Source organism: Colobus angolensis, unplaced genomic scaffold, assembly GCF_000951035.1.
Source record: "Colobus angolensis palliatus isolate OR3802 unplaced genomic scaffold, Cang.pa_1.0 Scaffold23, whole genome shotgun sequence".
NCBI lineage: Eukaryota > Metazoa > Chordata > Mammalia > Primates > Cercopithecidae > Colobus > Colobus angolensis.
The window spans coordinates 3854136-3872893 of NW_012115488.1; positions in this window are offsets into that span (position 1 = coordinate 3854136).

The window sequence follows — 18758 nt, forward strand, 5'->3', positions numbered from 1 at the left end:
AATAAAATTAAGGCAGAAATTAACAAATTCTTGGAAACTAATGAAAACAAAGATAAAATATGCCAGAATCTTGGGACACAGCTAAACCAATGGTAAGAGGAAAGTTTATAGCACTAAATGCTCACAGCAAAAAGTTAGAAAGATCTCAAATTAACAACCTAATATCACACCTATAGGAAATACAAAAACCAGAGTAAGTTAACACCAAACATAGCAAAAGAAAATAAATAACCAAAATCAGAGCTGCACTGAACAAAACTGAGATGTGAAAATGCCTATCAAAGATCAATGAAATCAAAAGCTGGTTATTTGAAAGAATAAGTAAGATTGATAGGCTACTAAGTAGGCTAATTTTAAAAAGGGAGAAGCTCCAAGTAAACTATTCTGTCTGTTTATTCTGCCAATCCCACAGAAATACAAAAAAAAAAAAAAAAAAAAAAACAGAGGCAATTATGAACACCTTTATTTACACAAACAATAAAAGCTAAGGAAATGGATAAATTACTAGAAACACATAACCTATTAAGATTGAATCAGGAAGAAATGGAATACCTGGATGGACCAATAATGAGTTCTGGAATTGTATCAGTACCAAAAAGCCTACCAACCGGAAAAAGCCCTGAGCCAGATAGATTCACAACTGAATTCTACCAGCTGTATAAAGAAGAGCTGATACCAATCTTACTGATACTATTTCAGAAAATCAGAGAAGGGACTCTTTCCTAACTCATGCTATGAGCCCAGCGTCATTCTTATACTAAAACCTGGCAGAGATACTAAGAAAAAGAAAAATTTCATATCCTTGATGAACACATATGCAAAAATCATCACCAAAATGCTAGTGAATAGAATTCAGAAGCACATCAAAGAGCTAATCCATCATGATTATGTAGGCTTTAATTTCTGGGATGCAAAGTTAGTTCAACATATGCAAGTAAATAAATGTGATTGATGTCATACACAATTAAAAACAGAAACCACATGATCATCTCAATAGACTCAGAAAAGGCTTTCAATAGAATTCAATATCATTTCATGTTTAAAAAACCAGCAAATTAGTCATCAAGGGAACACCTCAAAATAAGAGTCATCTGTGACAAAGTCACAGTCATCATCATACTGAACAGGTAAAAGTTGAAAGCACTCTGCAGGAGGCCTGAAACAAGACAAAGATGCCCACTCTCACCACTCATATTCAGTGTAGTACTGGAAGTCCTAGCCAGAGCAATCGCACAAGAGAGAAAAGTAAAAGGCACCCAAACAGGAAGAGAGAAAGTCAAACTACATCTCTTTATAGATGACATGATTCTACACCTAGAAAACCCCATAGTCTCTGCCCAAAGGCTCCTAGACCTAATAAACAACTTCAGTAAAGTTTTAGGATACAAAGTTAATGTTCAAAAACCAGTATCATTTCTGTTCACCAATAATGTCGAAGCTGAGAACCAAATCAAGAATCTCATTTACAATAGCCACAGAAATAATAAAATACCTAGAAATATAGCTAATCAGAGAGGTGGAAGAACCTGAGAATGAGAATTACAAATCACTACTGACAAAAATGAGAGATGACACAATAAAAAAAAAAAAAATTCCATAATTCTGAATAGGAAAAATCAATATGGTTAAAATGGCCATACTGCCAAAAACAATTTACAGGTTCAGTTCTATTCCTATCTAACTGTGAATGTCACTTTTTCACAGAATTAAACTATTCATAGGGAACCAATAAAGAATGTGAATATCCAAAGCAATCCTAAGTGAGAAGAATGAAGACAGAGAAATCATACTACCCAACACCAATCTATACTGCAGAGCTACCGTAACCAAAAGCAGCATGATACTGGTATGAAAAACGGACATGTAGACTAACTGAACAGGTTAGATAACCCAGAAACAAAGTCCCATAACTTCAACCATCTGACCATCAACAATTACAAACACAGGGGAAAGGACTCCCTATTTAACAAATGTTGCTGGAATAACTGGCTAGCCATATGAAGAAGACTGAAATTAATCCCATTATTTTCACCATATACGAAAATCAATTCAACATTTATTAAAGACTTAAAAGGAAAATCTAAATGTGTAAAAACCCTAGAAGAAAATCTAGGAAATACTATTCTAGACATATGCCTTGGCATAGATTTCACCATGCAGATTCCAAAAGCATCTGCAGCAAAAACAAAAATAAACGAGTAGGATCTAATTAAACTGAAAAGCTTCTGCACAGCAAAATAAACTAACAACAGAGTAAATAGAAAATTTACAGAAAGGGAGAAAAAATTTGCAAACTATGCATTCAACAAAGGTCTAATATCCATAATCCATAAGGAATGTAAACAAATCAACAAACAAAAAACAACTTTATAAAAAAATTTGCAAAGGACATGAACAGACAATTTTCAAAAGAAGACATACACGTGGCCAAAAAGCATATGAAAAAATGCTCGGCGAGGCATAGTGGATCACACCTGTAATCCCAGCACGTTGGGAGGCCGAGGTGGGTGGATCAACTGAGGTCAGGAGTTCGAGACCAGCCTGGGCAGCATGATGAAACCCCATTTCTACTAAAGATACAAAAATTAGCTGGGCACAGTGGTGTGTGCTTGTAATCCCAGCTGCCTGGGAAGCTGAGGCAGGAGAATTGCTTGAGCCTGGGAGGTGGAGGTTGCAGTGAGCTGAGATTGTGCCATTACACTCCAGCCTGGGCAACAGAGCACGACTCCATTTAAAATAAATAGATAAAAACCAAAACAAAATAAATAAGTAAATAAATAAATAATTAAATAAATAAATAAAAGAAAAATGCCTAACATCACTAATCATTAGGAAAGTGCAAATGCAAATCAAAAGCACAGTGAGACAGCATCTCACATCAGTTTGGATGTGTTTTTTAAACAGTCAAAAAATAAACAGATGTTGGTGATGTTGCAGAGGAATGGGAATGCTCATACATTGATGGTAGGAATGTAAACTAATTCAGCCACTGTGGATAGCATTTTGAAGATTTCTCAGAAAACTTAAAACAGAACTACCATTTGACCCAGCAATGCCATTTCTGGGCATATACCCAAAATAATATAAATTATTTTACGATAAACACATGTGCATGCCTATGTTCATTGCCGTGAGAGGTGAAGCCAGTTGGACTTCATGGGTCAACTGGGGACTTGGAGATCTTTTCTGTCTAGCTAAAGGTTTGAAAAGCACCAATCAGCACTCTGTTAAAACACACCAATCAGTGCTCCACGTCTAGCTGAAGTATTGTAAATGAATCAATCAGCACTCTGTAAAATGGTCCAAGCAGCTCTGTAAAACGTACCAATCAGCTCTCTGTATCTAGCTAAAGAATTGTAAATGCAATAATCAGCACTCTGTAAAATGGACCAATCAGCTCTCTGTAAAATGGACCAATCAGCTCTCTGTAAAATGGACCAAGCAGCAGGATGTGGGCAGGGCCAAATAAGGGAAGAAAAGTTGGTCACCCAGTGGTAACCCACTCGGGGCCCCTTCCACGCTGTGGAAGCTTTGTTCTTTTGCTCTTCACAATAAATGTTGCTGCTGGTCACTCTTTGGGTCTGCAGTACCTTTAGAGCTGTAACACTCACCGCAAGGGTCTGCGGCTTCATACCTGAAGTGAGGGAGACCACAAACCCACCAGAAGGAAGAAATTCTGGACACATCTGAACGTGTGAAGGAACAAACTCCGGACACATCATCTTTAAGAACTGTAACACTCACCATGAGGGTCCGCAGCTTCATTCTTGAAGTTAGTGAGACCAAGAACCCACCGGAAGGAAGCAATTCCAGACACAGTAGCACTTTTCGCAATAGCAAAGACATGGAATCGATCTAGATGTCCATTAATGAAGTACATATACACCGTGGACTACTATGCAGCTGTAAAAGAATGAAATTATGTCCTTGGCAGAAACATGAATGCAGCTGGGGGCCATTATCTTCAGTAAATGAACACAGGAAATGAAAACATGTTCACTATGAAGTGGCAGCTAAACATTGAGAATGCGTGGACCCAGTTAGGGGAACAATAGATATCAGGGCTTGAGGTTAGAGGGTGGGAAGAGGGTGATGATAAAAAAACTACCTATCGGCTGGGTACAGTGGCTCATGCTTGTAATCCCAGCACTTTGGGAGGCTGAGGTGGGCGGATCATGAAGTCAGGAGTTCGAGACCAGCCTGGCCAACATGATGAAACCCAGTCTCTACCAAAGATACAAAAAATCAGCTGGGTGTGGTGGTGCCTGGCTGTAATCTCAGCTACTCGGGAGGCTGAGGCGGTAGAATCGCTTGAACCCAGGAGGTGGAGGTTGCAGTGAGCCAAGACCGCACCATTGCACTCCAGCCTGGGGGATAGAGTGAGACTGCATCTTGAAACAAAACAAAACAACACAAAACAAAAACCAAACAAATAAAAATACCTATCAAGTACTATGCTTACTACCTGGGTGTCAAAATCATTTGTACACATAACCCCAGAAACACACTCTTTACCCATGTAACGAACCTGCACATGTACCCACCCCAACCTAAAATAAACGTTCCAAGAAAAAAAAGATCCTTAACACTACCAAAGTCCAAGTCTGACTGTTTTAAAAAAGATAAGTAACATTGTTAAACATACACCCAGGCTAACAGAAGAACAAGGGGGAGAGAGAGAGAAGAGAGAAGAGAAAAGACACAAATCCTGCATATCAGAAATAAAAGAGAGGTCATTAGTATTACTCCCAATGTTATCATTTCAAAGATAAAAAAAGAAATACTATGAACAACTCTATATCAAAAAATTTAAAATCAAATGAAATGGACCAACTCCTTGAGAGACACAACCTACAAAAATTACAAAAATGAAGAGCTCTACATCTATTAAACATACTAAACCAATAATTAAATCTTTCCAAAAATATAAAGCACCACTTCCGATTTTCAGTATGGCATATAGGAAAGTTAAAAGTTTTCACTCCATTCTAACAACAAATTAAAAGCTGAACAAAAAGAAAAACCAACAGCTTTTCTTCAGAATAGTTTTCAGAAAAATGAGGTCACAGGGCAAACAGCTATTCCAAAAATTAGAGAGATAGACATGTGGATAAAGAGAATCACAAATTAACAGAGCAGAAGCTCACTAGCAGAAACAGTTGCAGAAACCAATGCTGGGGCACAAAAACCTGAAACCGTAGTTGATGATTTGCTGAAGGTGCAGTTTGGGCAAGCTAAGAGGTAAAAGCTCCCAGGGGACTCAGTCATAGGTGGCCTGACACTCCTGGTTTATCATCAGGAGCTCTTCCAGGTCATCATAGTAGATATTGGAAAAACATTAACAACAAAAACAAACAAATAAACAAAAACAACAACAAAAACTGAAGTGCAGAAAATTTCCAAATAATTTTCTGCTCTCAAGCAGTATGGACTGCATATACTTCCTTCTAAAGACTACAGTATGGTAAAACGGGGAAAAGAGTAATTTTACAGTACAGAAACCTGACAAACATTACTGCAGCCACGCCATCAACAGTGATTAGTCATATGAATGGTAAGTGCCTTTAACATGATGTGGTGAAACTGGCATATACCTATGTGATCATTCTCCAGTAAATCCACTTCAATCATGAGAAGACCATTAGACAAATCCTAATTTAGGGGAATTCTGCAAAATACTTGTACAATACTCCTCAAGGTTATCAAAGTCATTACACGAAGAAAAATCCGATGAACTTTCAGAGTCAAGAGGAGCCAAAGGAGACATGACAAGTAAATGTGAACATGGGATAGAGACAGAACATGAAGTAAAAACTAAGAAAATTCGAGTATAGTCTTAAATTAATAATAATTATAACAAATGAACCACACTTATATGAATATGTTAATAATATAGGAAACTAGGTTTATGTTTATAAAAACTTTCTTATCTTCTTACAGTTCTCTCTAAATCTAAAACTGCTTTAAAATTAAAAGTTCGTTAAAAAAAAAGAAAGTGCCACAGGAAAATACAGAAGTAGCAATGTAGGTGACTATTTCCAATATAATTGCATAATTAAGAAATTGTGTAATCATCCCATAATAATAAACTATGGTTATTTAAGAATAATATAAAATAAAATATTTATAGTATTTTATTTTTATTTTAAAAATAACTATTAAGTTGCTAGGACATACATGTTTATTAAACTGTTTGAACCCAAATACTTAAAAGGAAACTGTTGGCATATTACATTTTTCTTGTCACAGTTTAAAAAATGATTAAGACAGTAAGGGAACCACAAACCTAGATGGTTTGGAAACATCTTCCCTAATTGGAATACATGGCCCTAGAACAGAGGTTCTCAAAGTGTCCTCCAGGCAGCTCTGGGAATCCCCAGTGCTCTTTCACTACCCTGAATGGGTAAGCTATTTTAAAATCAATACTGAGATGTTAAAATCTTGCTTTTACCTTTCAAAATTATTTTAAATATATTTAATTGTAAGTAATACTCAAGTGTTTTTAAACTCGTTCTCTGAAAATGTACAGCACAGTGTTCCAAATGCTACATGACATGAGATACTGAAAATTACCGAATGCAGAGGCAGATATCTGAATGTGGCTGTTGTCTGCTAAGCCAGACACTAAAGAGACTTGCCACAATGTGAAACAATGTTCACTTCTCACCAGTTTTCTTTGCTGAAAACTGTAGTTTTCAAATATTAATTACACTAATACATAATGAATTTATTACTGTTTTTAAATAGAGTAAATAAACCTCTCTAAAATCGAATCTGTTTACATTTTTACTATAGTAAATATATCAATTCATATAACTTATTTAAATGAAAGACCTTGGGATTCTTAATAATTCTCAGAAATGTAAAGGCTCCTGAGACTAAAATCTTTGAGGACTTCCCTGTAGATGACTGCAGAGTCATTAGATCAAAGATACAGGAGTTCGTGGGTAACAGCACGTAGCAGAAATGCACTTACTGCTATGCAACATTACCTGAGCAAATTTGTCTTTCAAATTTGGATTTACAAAGGTATCAGAGGAACAATGTAACTGCTCTTCAGTATTCCAAAAGCAGTTTCTGAATTTCCATCTCCATTCTAACTATTATTACTTCTAAGGGAGTTCAGCACTTCTCCTGGAACTGAATGAAAAAGATATTAACAGCAGGTGTGATGTTAAAAAACTTAAGCTCAATTTAATTTATTTTCTTCAGGTTCTAATAAATGAATCTGTATGTCTGCAAGCAACTATTAGCTTATAATAAGTCTCATTATATTGACAGACCGATCTGCAAAGTACAGTATTCATGATATCCTTTGCTGATGTAGTTTTTTTTAAATTTTTTTTTTCAAACTTAGTCTGTGTCCTGCTATTTTGTTTGGAAATCATATATATGGACCTGACATGCTACTTCCAAAATAATTTCTTGCATGTTCCATATATTGTCTGTCATTAAAAAACAAGGAAAAAAACCTCTTTTATATTTGGAGATAAATATTTATATTTTGCTTTCTAAACACATATATAAATAGTATTACAAAATATCTTAGGCTTGTCATTCTTAAATCATGCATAATATGTGTTTTGATCTCACATGTTTGAATATGAAATTTTCTGAGACTGTACCTCATGTTGAAATTTCCTTGAAGTACTTACAAAATTAAATTGGTATCACAACATGAGTCACCCTTAATAACATAAAAAATAATAATCAGAGATTATACAACCATATTCTATGAAAACACAAACCCTCCAGAAACCCTTTACTGTCTATATTTTTATGAACCTAACACTCCCCTAATCTATGAGAGTAAGAAGGTAATGAACATGTTGTTCTGGAAGTACATATAGGCTAATGGACCTAATAGGAGAATGAGCTAGATAAGAAATCGTATTTCAAAATTAGTTGTTTCTTGATAAACTAAGCTTTCTCCACCTTGTTTTTTGTAAGTATGAGGCAGTTTAGAAAAAAAGAAAAAATAAAAAAGGATCATGGCTTGGCACACTGGCATTAAAATGTTTCATGATCTCTTAAGTTAAATATGACAAAAATGTCACTTATTGAGAATGTTAGCATGTAGAATTAAAAGTATTCCTCAAGTATAGGAGGAGAAACAGGCACCTAGATGTTACTTACAAATTAGAAACAGAGTTGTGTGTGTTTGTTTCTCTTTTGAAATGGAGATTTACTCCTCTTGCCCAGGATGGAATGCAATGGTGCAAGCTCAGCTCACTGCAACCTCTGCCTCCCAGGTTCAAGCCATTCTTCTGCCTCAGCCTCCTGAGTAACTGGGATTACAGGAGTGCACCACCACATCCGGCTAATTTTGTATTTTTAGTAGAAATGGGGTTTCAACATGCTGATCAGGCTGGTCTTGAATTCCTGTCCTCAAGTGATCCACCCCACTCAGCCTTCCAAAGTGCTGGGATTACATGCGTGAGCCACCGCGCCTGGTCGAGAAACAGAATTTTTGAGAGATGTCTTGATATTTGACTGTTCAGGAACTGAACTTTTATCTATTCTTAGGAAATTTCAGTCCTATCATTGTGAAAGTCAAACATCCAAACACCATATTCGCTTTGAACCTGTCTGCAGTCCAGGACATGGACCCGTGGACTTTGGCTTGCCCGTCTGACATATCATTCTCGAGCTTTGAATCTGCACTACTGATGCAATGAAGAATGGGGAGAGCAGCATTCGAGGGCCAAGTGAGATGCCAGCAACCTTCAAATTTCAGAGACAAGAGCTGGTATCAATGAACAGCCTGATGTCCAATTTTAGTGGCAGTAAGAATACAAATACCTAGTATTCAATAATTATGGCAATACGACTAAATGATGCCATGATCACACCTGTAATCACTCTGCTTAGATTCCCTTTCTTTCTGCTCATTTTATGACTTTGTCTTCAGCTTCTTATCAGTTCCATAAGCTAAGAAAATTTACTCATTATTTCTTTCTGTGCAATTAGTCCAAAGAGGTTTTGTATTTTATAACTAGGATACTTACATGCTATAAATAAATTGATTGCACCAGAATTTTAGAATTACTTCCTTAGATGTGAATTTTTCATATTAATTTTGTCTAGAAATCTGCATATGCCTTACTGTATTAACGTTGGATCATGTTTTCTTATACTATGGCTGAGACTTTCATATTCCACAATGTATTTTATAAGTTCTGTGAATTGGGACATCTTTTCTTCCCCCATTTTCATATTTCTCATTGTACCAAAGTAAAAGAAAATTATATGATATTCATTGAACATCTAATGTGAGCAAGGTATTGTGCTGGATGATACAATTCTATAAGATGATATAATTTACTTTGGATGACACGATTCTATAAAATATGTCCTGACTTTCAAGGGGTTTTTATATACTGTTGAGGTAACTGTACAACAGGATAGTATAACACTAGACATGTCACCAAAGTAGGTTAGTGTTGCAAATAATTTTAATACCTATTCTATTGTAGTCTACAAAGTCAAATAAATTAGAATATTTTATGACCACCCTGTCAAATTACAATCACTAAAGGTTGTATAAAATGCACACATGTGGCCGGGTGCTGTGGCTCACATCTGTAATCCCAACAATCTGAGAGGCCAAGGCAGGTGGATCACCTGAGGTCGTGAGTTCAAAACCAACCTGACCACCATGGAGGAAGCCTCGTCTCTACTAAAACTATAAAATTAGCTGGGCATGGTGGCACATGCCTATAGTCCCAGCTACTGAGGAGGCTGAGGGAGGAAAACCGCTTGAACCCGGAAGGCGGAGGTTGCAGTGAGCCAAGATGGCGCCGCTGTACTCCAGGCTGGGGAAAAAGAGTAGAACTACGTCTCAAAAAAAAAAAAAAAAAAAAAAGCACGCATGCACACACATATAATACAGATAATATAAACGGATAAAAAAGGCACTGGCCCCATAATTGTGAGTTTCCTATTTTTCTCCTTTCCTCTGAATGGAAAACTTCTACGTTTTTTTTTTTTTGGGAATAAAATTGCATGGAATAAATTATTTTCTGCATGCTTCCACACTTGTAGAGAATTTCTACCTAGCCACAGTTTTGTCATAGGCAGCTACTCTAACACTAATACATCTGCCAGGAAAAATTTCAAGGCTAAAAAAAAAAAATTGTATGAAAATTTACAGCAAATAACCATGGGTAGATGCATCTGTATATTTAACATTTGACACATTTTCTCATCTGAGATTAATATACACAAAAAAATTACATTATAAATGAGAAATCAGAAATATATCAAATATTTTAAAGTTAACATTAAATCACAAACAAATATAATCATATGATTCTACAATAGTACACATATGTTTATCTGTATAGTCTTAATAGTAAAATGTGAAATTTAATTTCTTCTAATAGGTTTTAAATAGGGTTTTGAGCTCCTGGAAAGGTGTAAATAGCCTTCATTAATTTATCTCAATAGATAATAGATTGCTATAGAAATGAGACTACTCTAGATTATTGTAGCAATAGATTATAATAATGATAGATCATTATAAAAATTATTATAATAGAATTTATATGTTTACCTAAGAAAAACTGTATCTTTTGATTTGGAGACAATAAACAGGTTAATAGATTCTATTTCCTTATAATTTACATAATAAAGCAGAACTTTGAATTTTCTTAAGCTCTTATTAGAATTCTTTTGTAGAAATAAACGTCAGATACAATTTATTAAATTATTTATGTAATTTATGTAAATCAGTAATTTTGAAGTGTATTGTCAAACATAGAAAATATGGAACTCAGTTCATGGATGATAATAACAAAAATATAGCTGCAATCCTCACTATTAAAATTATACTTCTATCATTAGACTTTGTAACTAACTTCTAGAAAGACAAAACAGACTATCGTAACAACAACCCACTGGGCTTAAAGGAATGGACACTTGTTAAACCATCTCTGCTAGTCAGTTTTCCATATTGAACAGAATGTAGACATAGCGAAATACCCCATTGGATGAGTGATGACAATTTTAATGTTTTTAGTTGGTTCATCTTGGTGAAAAGTTAACTATTTAGATAGACAACAATTCCTCAATTCTTATTCCAGTATATAACAAAAAAACTCTAGACTTTGGGAAGTTTGGCTAGGTGAGCCCTAAGAGTACCATGTTTTGTAAAAATGTATATTAATTAATGATTATGTATTGAATATATTGTGAAGCAAAAAGGCTAATAGTAGTTGTATTAAGTAGGTTTTTCATATCAAATAGGCTGAAAAACATGCCAACTAATTTCAATCTACTATGAAGCTTGAATAAAATTGGTCATAAAAGATGAAGATGAGGAACATTTTTTATTAGGTACTTGAACTTAAAAGTATTGTTAAAAAGGAGGAGAGGAATGGCCAGTCACATTAAATAAATCTATGAACTTCTTATGCTGTGATTTCCTTATTTCTTCATTATTCTATTAGTGTTTTATTATTAGTTTTTAAAATAAAAATGCTGTGCCCTTGTTTTAATAACTACTGCTTTACAACCTTGGAAAATATTTGTCGGGTTTAAAAATCACCGACCTAAACCCTATAGAAGGAATAGTTTTGCCAATATTTCTTGAGCAAACTTTCTGAGAAGAAATACAAATATATCTACCAGACATTTTATTTGCTCTTATTCACAGTTGAATTCCAGACCATGCAGGCAATTAAATAGTAGCAGGACAAAAAAAAATTGAATTTGGAGTTAGGGTAGAAAATATTTTCATTGTACTTTTGACTACTTTGAAGTTACGTAGGTAAACTATCACTACTATTTCTTAGTTTTGGTGAAATATGCTTTTTATGGTAATGTTTATTTTAATAAGACTCTACCTTTGTTTCAGTTCCACAAACTAATTGTCAAGTCAAGCATTTTAGTGAGACTTTCTTTCTTTTCTTTTGAGGTAATAAAGTGAATATCGCAAGATTATGACTTCATTATGTTTTAAATTTAGGGGTTGCATTTATCTCATGTGACTCTTCTAGCCAAAGAGGGAGCAAATAGTGTGGGCTATATCACAAACTCTATAAGTCCATACTTGCATTGCTATAAATACTTGAGACTGAGTAATTTATAAAAAGAAAACAACAAAAAAAGGTTTATAGCTGAGAGTCGTGGTCCGCACCTGTAGTCCCAGGTACTCAGGAAGCTGAGGCATTATAATTGCTTGAACTTGGGAGATAGTTTGCAGTGAGCCCAGATCACTCTACTGTACTCCCGCCTGGGAAACAGAGTAAGACTCTGTCTCAAAAAAAAAAGAGAGAGAGAGAGAGAGGGAGCAAGCAAATAAATAATAGCAATTAGAGAGTTAAATGAAAAATTCAGAGAGTTTAATTAAGATGAGGAATATAGAAGTAATTAATAGAACCCAGAGTATCCCACTGTTCTCGTAGATACGTTGCATTCCTATCTTACCAGAGATTAGAGGCTGGGAAAATATACGGCAATACCTAACTAGAGGTAAACGTTTTTTCAGTGATGAACTGTAACTGTTTTCAACAATTTGGTATTGAATTACTACCCTTGAATTATATCAGCTCTACCTTATACTCGGTACAATGGAATCAGGTCACATGCACATTTAGCCTGCTTAATTGTAACAGTATAACTGAGAAAGATGCTACTAAAATGAAGATAGAGGTAGAGATTGAAAGGAAGAGAGAGAGAAGCAAAGAGTTAAAAAAAAAAAGGGAGGGATAGAATATTTCCTCATTCTAACAAAAACTTGACCTCCATTACTTCCAGAGGAGAAAAAAAAAATGAATAAAATGCATATTATTTTAAGAATCTGAGGTTCTAGGTTTTGAAATGGAAGGATTACTTGTGAGATTATCGAGGCTAATTTTGGCTATATGTGATTTTTCTACAGGCAGTGTGACTTTACAATGCAATCCAAGAGTAAGAGGGAACCAATTTTATACAAATTATTAAAAAGGGACTGCCAAGAGTAATCTGTGTTTGAAAAAAAAAAAACCAAAAAAAAGCCATTGGAGAAAAGGGCATATGCCCAATTCCCTGTCATATCTTTCAGGGTAGATTAAAGTTCATCCTACAGATTTATTCTGATTATATTTGCATTTATGGGCTCTTCCTTCATCACTGTCCATTTTTCCTAATCGGCAAGCATTTTTCTCAAGTATCGGACAGTTCCTTCTTAAGTTCAAAAGGCTATAAGGTCCAGAAAGGATTTACCAAAAGTAGCATGAGATTCCACTCTAAATGTGATTAGAAATGATCTTTAAATGTCGACTTGACTGAATATAATCAGCTTATACCACTGAAAAATGTGTGTCTGTTCTGTCATCCTTCTTCTGTCTGACAAGGTCAATAATACCAAAGCTGCAGAGTCAAGATAGCTTTTTTCTTTCTTTTTCTTTTTTTGTCTGAACTATATACAGGACCGCTAGGGGAAATAAGGCAAAATGTGATTTGGAAAAAATGAATAAAACCTATTTTAGCATTAAATTTAAAACTTTTCCAAAAACTGAAATGTTTATAACAAATACATAATAATGAAAGAAAAAATCATATATATACATTATATATTATATATACATATATACATTATATATATGAAGTATCTTGGCTATGATAGCTTTGCCTTGTCTCTAATAATGCTATATATGTTACACTTTTAACTATTTAAATCTTTAGTTGCCAGATTTCCCAATGTTTTAACTTCTCTGTCATATACGTCAATTCTGACTTATGCTTTGTGGTGTTCTTCTATACTTACATAAAACATAACAAAAGAAAAGGATCATACTATCATGTTATGGACAAATATAATATAAAAAAATGACTCAAGTCACATTTTCACTGTTTATCAATGTTTTCCTACATGACTAGGATCACAAAATACCCACCTGGCTTAATATAAATCATTGATTTTTATGTCAGTTTGTAATTTATCCACTGTAGCTGAAAAATAAGATTGCATAGTTCTATGATTCAGAAAGAAAGTGATCATGAACACTTAATTATCTTTTTATTTCTGCATTTTACTGGAGGCTGCAAAAATAACAAGGTATATCAAAAATCAGCAAAGAGAGAGCTGGAGAATGTAATGAGTAGCAGGCTGGTGACTGAGTGCCAATTCCCATAATAAAACAAATTGCATATTAACTTTCAAAAAGTGTTGAGGGAGAAAGAAGAAAAAAAAAGGAAAAAAGACCTCTTTTAGAATGTAGATAGGCAAGTGGAAAGCCACAATACCCTTATGGTAACAGCAGTAGCCAATATGGGTGTATTGACATTTAACCAAAGCCATCACTCAATCACTTACAGTGATTAAGTGATACTAGACATTCTTGTCCTATAGGGGTATATCACTCAATACAGGAAACTTCCACTCAGGATCTCATTAAAAAAGTAGAATATATGTCAAATTCATCCAGATAGGTATCTGCATAATAAATGTTAAGTCCACAGGGGAGTATAAGCACAGTTGTCAAAATTAGGTTCAATTTAAGATAAATAATTTAAAAAGAGATATATAAATGTCTGAGCAAATTAAAAGTTAGGATTCTAAAATCTAACTGAGCCATCCTATATGAAAACTTATTTTCCTTGGATATTGCACCCGTTATCCTAACTCTGGACTTTTTAAGGTGTTTCTGCATAGGATAATCTTTCTCCTTTTACCTCTGCTGGACCAACTTATCCTTCAGATAGCATATTCATTGTCACTTTGCCAAGCCATTCTTAGATAAGGTCAGTTCTTATTGCTACATGAAATATCCACAGAATTAATTCTGATTTCATCTTAAAATAGATCTCTTTTTTTAGACACCCCCAATATCTATCTGTTTTTGTCATTAGAAGTTTTAGGAGATTTTTGTGCACTGAAAATATATCAATAGTTTGTTTGTTTGCTTGTTTTTTGTTTTTTGAGATGGAGTCTCTGTCTCCAGACTGGAGTGCTGGAGTGCAGTGGCACAACCGTGGCTCAATGAAACCTCCGCCTCCTGGAATTAAGCGATTATCCTGCCTCAGCCTCCTGAGTAGCTGGGACTCCAGGCGTGTGCCACCACACCCAGCTAATTTTTCTATTTTTAGTAGAGACGGGGTTTCAGTTTCACCATGTTGGCAAAGATGGTCTCAATCCCTTGACCTCGTGATCCACCCACCTCAGCCTCCCAAAGTGTTGGGATTATAGGCGTGAGCCACTGTGCCTTGCCTATCGATAGATGTTTTTTATAGGTGTCAGTCATGTATTTGACTAAGAGAGGGAAACACTTCCTAAGGTTTTGTCATCTAAACTATAATATTGCCATGTATTTTTTTAACATCCTCCAAAGTACTATCTCCTCTATTCTCCTTGACAACTCATATAACAAAAAGATAGGAAACAGGACTCTGATCCTATTTAAGTCAAAAGTTTTTGCACATATTTTGCTGTTTCAGAATATATAGTAGCATCAATAATTATTATGCATGAATTAGTATTATGCTTTGAAGATACATGGTTAACTATAGTTTATATAACTTGGATAATTATAGAACTAGGCATTAAACATTAGGAACATTATAAAAATGATAAGAAATTTGTATGTATGGAATAGATACATATGCCTAAATACATGTATGTATATATATGCATATACATACATGTTATATGTATAACATACATATAAATTTGTATGTATGGAATAACAGCATGTATGTACAGGCTGTTATTCCATACCAGATAGCAGAAGTGAGAACAAACTTCAGTTCTTCTCACTCTAAAGGTACACTGAAATTGTTTTAAAATTAATCCTCTATGACTATTTTTACTTTCAATATTAACTTTAAAATATCCTCTTAGACCTGTACAAGGAGAAACTCCTGTACTAAGCTTATATGCTTTAGAAGGCTCTGCTAAACTTAATGATTAATTAGAGTACAAACTAAATACAAGAATAGAATGTGTGAGCTAAACCAGGTCCTCCTGTCGAATGAATGCGAATCTGAGAGTGTGTGTGTGAGTGTATTTGTGTGAGTGTGTTGATGGCAGGGAAGTAGAAAAGCATGACTGTAGAAAATTTGGCTGCTTTTTTTTCAAGCTGGCCATCCAAATCAGTTAAAATGTGTAATCAAACAAAGAGCTGGGTTTTCTGTCTTCTCTTGATTTAGGTGGTCTTAATTTGAAAGACCTTACCTGCCTGGAAATCCAGAACAGGTAAGTTTATTTCAAGGGATAGAGAAACAACCTGCTCAGCTCTCTGAAGAGTGTGACCAGGTCAGTTTCCATCCTGGTTCAGGAGTCCTTGACTCATTTCCAGCTTTGCTCTCTCAACCCATTATACATATGTTCAGGTTCCAACCACCAGACCTGCCGTAAGGTGAAATATGACTCCTGGAGAGCCCCTGGGTTATACAGTTAAGGTGTAAAGGGAACTAAAAGTGGGATCCATGGCTAGGAAAAGGGATGGGCGACAGTTATATCTTGGGTTAAAACTTTAAATATTTAGATCTTAGTATATGTAACTCCATTTATGGCTCCTATTATGAGGAGTGGGTCAGTAACATGCATTATACTTTGTTACTTTCTAGCAATTAGACAAGAAAAATTTACTAATACAAATCTGGAACACAGTACATAATTAATAAGTATTTGAAAATGAATTTATGTATAATAACATGACCAATTAAATTAAATAAGCAAGCAAATCAGACATAAAAACTTGTCATAGGCTAGATTTTTAAACTGGCTTTAAATTAGGATGCCTTAACAGATGAGAATAGATTTTTAAAAAGGTTTATATATGTATATGTTGTTATATAGTGTATGTATATTGTAGTGGCATACATAAACATGTAAATATAACTAGAGAAGTTTTATATATGTATGTATGTATATAAATGCAATAAAACATTATGAGGAATAAAGATTGTTTCAAATAGTTTGTGTTAATATCAGAATACTCTTAAAATGATTGGTGGATAAAGGCATAATGCATATTTATACACAAATATATGGATGGCTGAGTTATGAATAATTAATTGACTTTTCCTTAGGTTTTTCTATAATTTATTATCCAGCAAGCATTGGAACCAAAATTTTAAATTTAATGTAAAAATGTTTTTCAAATATGTAAAAGTGTCTATTTGTTCATTTAAAATGTTTAAATAAAAAAGTTGGCGGCATATTACTGAAAGTTTGAAAATCTTCTTTTAATACTGAAGATTAACAAATATTATACAGATTCTAATGATATATGTAGTATGACTTCTAAATTAATTTGTATTTCTTCCCCTTCACTCTGTCAGCCAAGCCAGGATGGTGTTATTAGAAGAAAAATATGCCATTTAACATTTGACATTCTTCTCAATACTCAAAAATAACTCAGCATTTTTACTAAATTATATCATTTATTTTATGACAAGTATTAGTAGTTTCTGAAACTTCAAACAAATTTAATAAAGTCAAATGAAAAACATATTTGTTAACTCTCCAGTATGTGGGCATATAGAAGAAAAGCTTGAATTTCTGATTTGACATAAACTACTTAAAGACCACAAAATAATGAATATGTGTGAAAAATCTAGTAGTACACTGCTAAATGTTGACCCTTTCTTTAGAAAGATGACATTTGTGAAGATTGTCAATTATGTTTAAAGTTAAGAAAATAAAAATATGGACCAAGTCTCAATGTAAAAATATAATTAAAGGTTACAGTAAAGTATTATTCTATTAAGTTTTACATTTTAAATTACTAAACCATCCCAGTGCCTCAGATACAGTATCAAGCTTGAGCTCAGATGAAAAAATAATAGATTAGCAATAATGGAATTACAAAACCAAATGAACTCTTACTGCTTTGCATTTAATTCTTTATTCTTGGTGGGCATTCTTCAGTAACTGAATTTACTTTCTGAGTCACCACTTTTATGACAACATACTTCTAAAAGAAAAAAAAATGGACTTAATTGGTGCTGCAAATTCATTCGGTTTTATAGCTCATTTCTCCAATTAAAGATTCAGAGAAAAATGCATGCTCAGGATGACTTTGTAAAGGATAGCACTGACTTTGATATTTTTCTGAAGAATCATCCCGTCTATCCACATCTGTTTCACATCAATTACATCTGATGTATATCCAGTTTTCATAAAAGAGAGAAAGCTAATATCTCTAGTACACATGATAAATATTTAATCTGAAGTGTCCTGTGCTATTTCAATTTTGAGATTTCCATAGTTGCTGTAGTATCTGTCTAATCTAAAAGTGTACCTGTTACCATAAGATATTTAGCAGTTGAATTGAAAAATTATTACATGTTTTGCAAGAAAGTTATAATTTCATTTTTGCACTTCTGTCCTGTTCTTCTGATGAACTGTTTGTAATTACACAGTACATTATTTTAGTGAAATCATTTATTAAGCATTCTGTATGAAAAAGAGGCCTGACAAATATTTGAGAACTACAACAATTAATAATGATTTAGTGCCTGGTACTAATTGTATGGTTTAACAGAAAAACCAAGAAAGCTGAGTATGCTGGACTAACAAAGAGCTAATATTTGATTCAGTATATATTGTATAAGTGCTGAAAGATTTTGCTGAAAAAAACAGTTTGATGAACTTCAATGCCAAGCATGCCAAACTGCACTGTTTAGCCAGTATTCACCAAGAGAAGAGATAACCTGAAGGTCCTTGTGGAGGAAAAAAAAAAAAAAAAATCTGTCTCCTTCTTCAGACTGTGATCTCCAAGTGAGCCGGAACAGTTTTGCAGAGCTTGCAGTGAGCTGAGTTCGTGCCA